The sequence below is a fragment of the Arvicanthis niloticus genome, chromosome 24 (assembly GCF_011762505.2).
Source record: "Arvicanthis niloticus isolate mArvNil1 chromosome 24, mArvNil1.pat.X, whole genome shotgun sequence".
Lineage (NCBI taxonomy): Eukaryota > Metazoa > Chordata > Mammalia > Rodentia > Muridae > Arvicanthis > Arvicanthis niloticus.
In genome coordinates, this window is record NC_133432.1 from 15,848,015 (window position 1) to 15,853,920 (window position 5,906).

The 5,906-nt window shown below is 51.2% G+C and overlaps 1 long non-coding RNA gene across 1 annotated transcript; it reads left to right on the forward strand.

The window, feature by feature from the left end:
* Positions 1–3,293: 3,293 nt before the first annotated feature.
* Positions 3,294–5,619, forward strand: LOC143437461 (uncharacterized). Its single transcript, XR_013106922.1, has 3 exons — positions 3,294–4,155; positions 4,539–4,637; positions 5,490–5,619. It is a non-coding gene; the product is annotated as an uncharacterized LOC143437461 (long non-coding RNA).
* The last annotated feature ends 287 nt before the right edge of the window (positions 5,620–5,906 follow it).

Here is a 5,906-nt window from a genome sequence, read left to right on the forward strand (position 1 = left end):
GTACACATGTGCATGTGTGTATGTGTACATATATGTATGTGTACATATGTGTATAAGTATGTATATATGCATATGTATGTGTGTATATCTGTACATATGTATGTGTGTATATGTATAGATGTAAGTATACATGTGTATGTGTGTATGTGTATATATATGTGTGTATGTGTACATGTGTAAGTATGTATATCTGCATATATATACATATATATGTGTGTATATCTATACATATGTATGTGTGTATATGTATATATGTATGTACACATGTGTAAGTATGTATGTGTACATATGTGTATGTGTATATATGTATGTACACATGTGCATGTGTGTAAGTATGTATGTGCACATATATGTGTGCATGTGTGTACACGTGTGTATGTATATGTGTATATATGTATGTATGTGTGCATATGTATATACGTATGAACATGTGTACATGTTAGTATGTTTGTGTGTGCATATATATGCATGTGTGTACATGTGCGTATGTATGTAGGTGTGCATGTGTGTGTATAAGTGTGTATATATTTATATGTGTCTTTTGTGTGTGTATATATGTGTATATCTGTGTGCACAAAACCTCAAACAAATCAGATTCCCTGGAGTTGGTGTCCAATATGGTTACCGGGACCTGAACTCAGGTCCTCTGTGAGAGCTGTATACTTTCTTAAGGACTGGGTCATGTTTGCAGCCTCTCCATGAGATGTTAGCAATTCTCAATACTTCCTGCATTCTACCTTAAAGGGACACCCTGCTGCATGCTTTAAGCATCACAGCTGATGGGTAAAAGTACTTGCCACGGGAGCCAAGAGACCTCAGTTTGATCCTTAGAACCCGTGAGTAGGAAAGGGAGAGAATCTCCCCGCACAAAGTTGTCATCTGACCTCCATGTGGCATGCATGCAACCCGCCCCCATAGACACATCATACACATACAATCAGGAGAAATAACCACAGCCAGGCCCAGACCTGATGGGGTAGGCTGACATTCTAGCTACTTGGGGGACCAATTCTAGGCCAGCCCAGGCTACACAGTGAGTTCAGGGCAGCCTGGTCAACTTAGTGAGACCCTGCCTTAAAACAAAATGTAGTAAAACAACTGGAGGTTAGAGAGATGGTTCAGTGATGAGGAGACCTGGACACTCTCTCAGACGACCTGGGTTTGAGTCCCGGCATCCACCTGCTAGCTCACAACCATCTGAGGGTCTACTTCCAAGGTGTCAGACTCCCGCTCCTGATCTCTGTGGACACTACATACTCATAGCAAGAGATATATTCGGGCAAGGCACCTATATACATGAAATCAAAATAATTAGAGAGAGAGAGAGAGAGAGAGAGAGAGAGAGAGAGAGAGAGAGAGAGAACCATAGCTCAGTGGTGGAATCTCTGCTTAGCATAAGGTCATGGCTTCAATCTTCAGCACCAGGAAAAAAGATAACCTCTGACAAACCCACAGCTCCAGAGGCAGGGCCAAGAGAGAGGGGGTTTCCCAGGACAGACTTTCTGGGAAAAGGGGACAGAAGGAAGCCTCAGGCTGGTCCTGCACCTGCCCTGCACCAGGGCTCACCCATCGGAAGTCAGAGCGTTTGTGCATGCATGTGTGTATATATGTGTGTGTTTATGTGTGTTCACATGTGCACACGTGCGTGTGTATGTATCTGGTGTGTGTGCGCGTGCGTGTGTGTATGTCCCTATGTGTGCGTGTGTTTGTGTGTGTGTGTGTGTGTTTGCATGTGACGTTTACGGAGCAGCCATTGTTCTGTGAAATCATCCCTGCCGCACGCACCCCTGCCGCACCCCTCCCAGATCACCTCTCTTCAGCTCCAGCTCTGCTGCTGAGCCCCAGCTACACCCCTCCCTCGGCCAGGCACCCAGTGTCCCGCCTCCCATCTGTGCGTGTGACAGCTGCAGCTGCCTCCCACGGGGGCCTCTTGCCATCTGGGGGCTGGCTGCTTCTTAGCTGAGTTTCTGTGTCAGAGCATGTGGTACAACTCCCTTCTCTTCCCCCGGCTCTTCGTGTCTTAAATAGAGTTTCTTTTTTCAGAGCATGGAGACCCGCAGCAGGGAGTCAGCCAAGCCTAGGAAGAGGGAGGCTCCCAAGGGACTCAATATGTGTGGTGGTGGTGGTGGAGTGGGTGGGTGGGTGGGTGGCTAGGGGGGTGGGGGAAAAGAAGAAGACTACAGACCAAGTCCAGCAGGTGCAAAGGTCCTGTGGCCAGAGGCTTGCTCATATAGAGAGAAGGCTAGGAAGCAGGAGGGCCAGGGGTCTAAGGCTGGGCCTCAACTCAGTCACAGCAGCTACCGACCCTGGGCACAGAGGCAGGAAGAATTGTCTTCTCTTTCTCCCAGGGGAAGACATGAAAACGGGATATACTCCCAGCCTGGTCTCATCACCATCCTGAGAGCAAACTATAACAGTCCTGTGCACTGCGAGGCTCAGAGAAGTTCTGAAACTGACCCAGCATCACACAGCGCCTGGCCCTGGCTGTGGAACAGATTTGGAGCCAATTGGGAAGCACACTGCATTCCGGTTCCACTTCCTGGATCCCAGTCTCGGCCACATAGGAGGCCACGCCAGGGGCCAGCTGCCTTCCCGAACCCAGTGCTCAACTGTAACTTGCGTCTGCTTTCTACTGGAACCTGAGCCTCCCCATGCCTGGCTAACTGTGGGTCTAAATGTACACATTTGGTAGACAGAGAGACCCACTGTGTGTCAGTGAGCTGGTAACAGGCCGCAATCCTGAGCAAGCCTGGAAAAATGCATTGGGGGGGGGGGAGGAGGGCGACCCTCCGGGCACAGAGGGACAGCCAGCTGGAGAGGCCCAAGCAAGAAGATCTGATTTTTGCCTGCACTTACAGAGAGGTGAGCTCCAGCTGGGAGCAGCTCAGGCCCGGAGGCAGGGTTGCCTCCAAAAACCTTGGCGCCTTCAGGAAGGCAGATGTGAAGGGCAAAAGGGGTCACCCCTGTGAGGAAGCAGGGTTGCTGGTTTGAAGGGAGGGGCCTGCTGGTGTGAGGGGAGGGCATCCAGGATCTTTGCTCTGAGGAAGGTGACAGTCACAGGAGGTTTTAGAGCAGAGAAGTAGATGCTTTAGGCTGTAACAGAGAGATTGGAGCTGGTGGGGGAGGGGTGGCCACTGGAAATCCAGACGACTGGATTAGTGCATGGGTCCGGGCAACAAAGGTGGTTGGAACCAGGAACTGTGGTCCTGGCTAATGAATTGGTTACAGAACAGGCGGGGGAGGGGGGCGGGGAGAAGCAGCCAGGGGTGACCCTGAGTCCTTAGTCCGGGGCATAGACAGATGGTTCAGCTTGGCAGAGATGAGAGCTGCAAGAAGCGGGCCTGAGGCCCATCTCCAGCAGTGGCAAGTTCAAGATGCCATGAGCCATCTGCCACCCCATGGCGTTCAGTTCCCTCCTGGGACCCCCGCTGCAGGAAACAGGATGTGCTGTCTGCCTTGGAGAATCCAGAACCTTTGCTCATCTCGGCTCAGCCTCGGGGCTCTGTCTCCTCTGGGGATTAAGAAGCCAACCAGCTCTTTCTCTGAGCTCAGCAGCTCTGACTCTGCCTTACGCCGCCGTGGGGAGGCTGGCGTAATAAATCAGCCTCTGTGATCCCCGGCTTCAGATGTGTCTCCTGGAGCGTCTCAGACAATAGACAGGATCTGGATGAGCTCACGCTGCGGGCGGGCACCTTAGACACGCCATGAATCACGCCACGGGGACAGGAAGCCACAGTGATCTCAGTCCCTAAGAGGGAATAAGAGAGGCCCCCAGGTCCCTCCTGCCCCAAATTACCATCCTGTGTGCAAGCAGGCTTGTGTTCACGTGTGTGCATGCATGTATGTGTGTGTGTGTCCCAGAATAAACGTGAGATTTATCTAGAGCAAAAGGAGAGACGAAGGTTGTTTTTGTTTTATTTTGAAACATGTAGCCCTCCCCCGGCTGTCTTGGAAGTTGCTATACACACCAGGCTGGTCTCAAACCCTGAGTTCCATCTCCTCCTACCTCTGGTTCCTGAATCCTGGGCTTAAAGGTGTGTGCCACCACGCTCAGCAAGAGAAGGTTTTCTTGAGGACATGGGGAAGATGTCATTGTTGCGTGTCCTTGAGCAAGGTACCCGGCCTCTCTGAGCTTCCTTCTTCATCCCACAGTAGGTAAGGAGAGCAATTTAGTAAAGATGCCTAGGTGAGCCACTCCCTTCTGATTCTCTGGGGGAGTGACTCAGAGGTGGTGTAACATTTTGAGAATGAATACTAAGCTGGGTATGGTGATTCATGTCTCTAATCCCAGCACTTGGCAGGTGATGGCAAGAAGGTTGTAGGTTTGAAGCTAGCCTGAGCTATAAAGCAAGACTGGAGTGGGGATGGGGGGGAGACATAGTATAAGATTTATTTAGTGAGGTTCACATCCTTTGCGTGGGGGGGGGGCGCGGGGATGAGTAGCTGGGTGTATGGTGTGCATGTGTAAAGGTATGTGATATGCAGAGGGTGACAGTGCCATTTTCTTTCGTTACTCTCTACTGAATATGTTGAGACAGGATCTCCAATTTTGAACCCAGAGCTCACTGATCCCAGCTTCTCTAGCTGCTTGCTCTGAGGAACGCCCAGCTCCATCTCTGACTGATGGGGTTATACAGGTGAGTTGCCAGCACACATGTCAGGCTTTTTCCCCCCCAGGTACTGGGGACCTGAATCTCCCACCTCACAGTGATGTGTTGCCCGCGAAGCTGCCTTCTCAGCCCCTGGCAGGTCCCTTACAGTAGTCACTGCTCTGTCTATCACGAGCTGGGATTCAGGGGTCATTTGTTACGGAAGCAAAACCCACCTTCTCCTGACTGAGAACAAGATGAGGGAGAAGCTGTGTGGGCTACAGCCAGGTGCACAGCATGCGGGGGGTGGGGGGGGTTGGTTTTGGCTCACAATCGTCACAGAAGGGACTGCCACAGTGACTGGCTTTGTCTGTGGTAGCGTGAGTGTATGCAGCTTCTCTCACCGTAGTTAATCAGGACACGAACAGCTCTGGCCATAACCAGAAGGGAACACAACCAAGGTATGCTCACTGAGCCAGCTAGACCACAGGTCCCCAAGGTCCCACAGAATCTCACAGCACCCCCAACTGGAGGGGGGGGGCAAAAGTCCAAACATATGAGCCTATTAGGAGCAGGCCCAAACCATGACAGATCCATCTCTCTCAACGGCCATGCTTAGATGTCCTGGGGTTGGAGCCACAAGATGTTCCCAGACACAGTAGCCCAAGAGCTGTCCAGGCTTATAGTCAGATACTTCATGGAAGCCCTGGCCCACCAACCCCATCCCTGCCTCCCTAAGATGCCTTTATACCACCGAGTCCATGTACACAGGGGACTCCCCTAACCTAGGAGAACCCCAAAGACTGAGGACCATGATTGGCTCAGTCTATAGACAAGAACCTGGCTCAGGTTGAAGTCAAAATACTTGGTTGACTCACGAGGTCTTGTGGTTCTTGGCAGCTGAACAGGACCAGTCCTTGGGGGTCTGTCTCCGAACAAAAAACGCGTTGCCTGGCTTGCTGTCGACATAATGCTAACACAGACCAGAGACAGAAGATAGCTTGCTGTTCTCCATCTGCCGCTTACTCAGCGTTCCTGTTGAACTTAAAAAAAAAAAAAAAAAAAAAAAAAAATCTCCGAGAATGTCAATGTCTCTGCAAAGGGGCCTAACTCATCCTGATCGGCCAACTAAAACCAGGCTGGACCCAGGAGGAGCAGAGAGCTGCTGTGTTTGGTCCCTGGTCAGTGGCCCTAGAGTTGAGGTCAGTTCCTTCGGGCTGAGAGGGGGGCCAGATTCACCCTGCCCCATGAAAACCAGGGCTGACATGGGCAGTGGTAGTGTATACCTTTAAGCCCAGCATGGCTGCTGGCTGGTGG